The following is a 1,997-nucleotide window of genomic DNA, read 5'->3' as shown; positions in this document are numbered from 1 at the left end:
TGATAGGAATTCTGTCAGGATCTGATAATAAGAAATGTGTGCTAACTGAATAGTGGAGCATTTCAGTATTCTGTGGAAACAGTGATCTCTGTGTTAGTGCATTTATAAATCTCTTCCAAATGCCTCATGTACTTGGGTGAAAAATGATCACTAATGTACTCCCACTTCAATGTGTCACATTAACATAATAAACGATAAATCATTTTCTATTTTAGTCTGTTCTGCTTTAAGGACCGATATTGGATTTTCTCCTAAAAATGATCAATTGGTATTGAAAGAATTTGTTTCTATTTGTGATTTTACTTGTTTTCTCAGTGTTATTAAGCATAAGAGGGTTTTGTTCAGGGTTTTTGGGGTGTCATTTTTTATAAACTAACAGCAGGCCTTGTTTTCACAGCATGTGAGAGCGTTTTACCTCAGACAGAACGGTGCTGAACACACCCTCCCTAAACCAGGAAACATGTTTCACAATCCTTCGTGCTTCCCGGGGAGGATCTGCGAGGGTGGATAGCAGCCAGTCCTCCAGAGGCGAGGAGGCCAGGTGCCAGGAGACACGGCGGCCAGAGGAATGCCTGGAGGCAGCCTGGCCATGTGCTTGCGGTAAAAGCCTGCAGGTCAGGAGTCGGGAGCAGGCTGGTGGCCAGGAGCAGCGAACTGCAGAGGGTGGTGCTTGGTATTGCCGGCCTGCGGTCCTGCGAGCGCCCCGGCGGGATGATGTCCTGCCTTGGGCTTGCTGCAGGAGGAAAGGAGGGGAAAGAGATCTCTCAAATTAATAGGGGTCACACAGAGATTTGCAGATAGCAATCAGCACCTGGATTTTCTGTTTTGGCAAAGAAACCGGTCAGGAGCCCATGCATTTGGTATGTGCAATGGCATTTTACCCTTGCAGAAACTTCGCAGTGACTGCAAAGGTGAGAGCTTCAGCTGGAGTCCATTCACATCGATCTACAAAATGCAACAAGAACAGGCTATCAGAGTGCTGGTTAAAAAGCACAAAACTACCTTAAAAACTGTATGCACAAAACTTAAAAAAAGAAAAAAAAAAGAAACTAAACATGTATGCAGGAAATTGGACCTTTGTTCAAAGTATTGCAGTTTGAATGTTTTGAAGATATGCTTTCTACAAACAGGGAATGCTACTGGGGTCAGACAGAGCTATTTTAACCTTGTGTATTCATCTGACTGTTCTGGCCAAGGGGATGTGTCTGTGTGTTTGTGTGCATATAGATGCAAAGAGAGGGAGAGAGTATAAATGTAGAAATTTTGATCAAAGGTTTCAATTTCTGGCGACTATTAAATATAGGTAAACTTCAAAACAAATTTTGTGAAAAAGAAACTTCAAATAATTCACTTTAGACCTGATGAGAAGAATACAAGAGCAAACAAGTGTAATTCCTTCCCAGGCTCATAAGCTGGGATAATGCTAACAAGGCATAGTCTTTTCCATGTGAGGAATGGCATCGAAAGCCTCCAAGCACAGCACTGCAGCAGGGCAGCTCGCTGGCAGTAATGTGCACACGGAGGTAGGCCAGGAAAATATCTGAATACAACTGAAGTCATTACAACCAGATCCGAGTTTTCCATCTATTTTTCAAGCTGAGAAGTACACTTTTTAAATTTTTTTTAATTTTTTTTTTTAAACATTCAAATGTGGGGAAGGAAGAGTGACTCCGGGCTAGTTCAGCCTGCATCCCACATCCATCCATCCTCCTGTGGAACACGTAGGTTCCTCCTTCCTCCCAGATGAATTTCCAGGATGAATCCTGGGGAGCTGAAGCGTGGCCCATACAGGTGACACCAACTCCAGCGATCCCTCGCTGCTCCAGAAGAACTCACCGGAGCGCCTCCCGCTCGCAGCCGAGAGCGAGGGGATGCCGCGGCCGTGACCCGCGGGCCGCTCGGCGCGGCGGGCGGGGCCGGGCAGGTGCTGCGCGCCCGCGGACCGGGCGGGCGGGGCGCGGAGCCGTCCCCGCCCCGCGGCGCTGCCGCCGCCGCCG

This window comes from Agelaius tricolor, unplaced genomic scaffold (assembly GCF_023055355.1).
Source record: "Agelaius tricolor isolate 1412-34295 unplaced genomic scaffold, bAgeTri1.0.p SCAF_9, whole genome shotgun sequence".
In the NCBI taxonomy this organism is placed as follows: Eukaryota; Metazoa; Chordata; class Aves; order Passeriformes; family Icteridae; genus Agelaius; species Agelaius tricolor.
Note: the sequence above shows the minus strand (reverse complement) of the source record.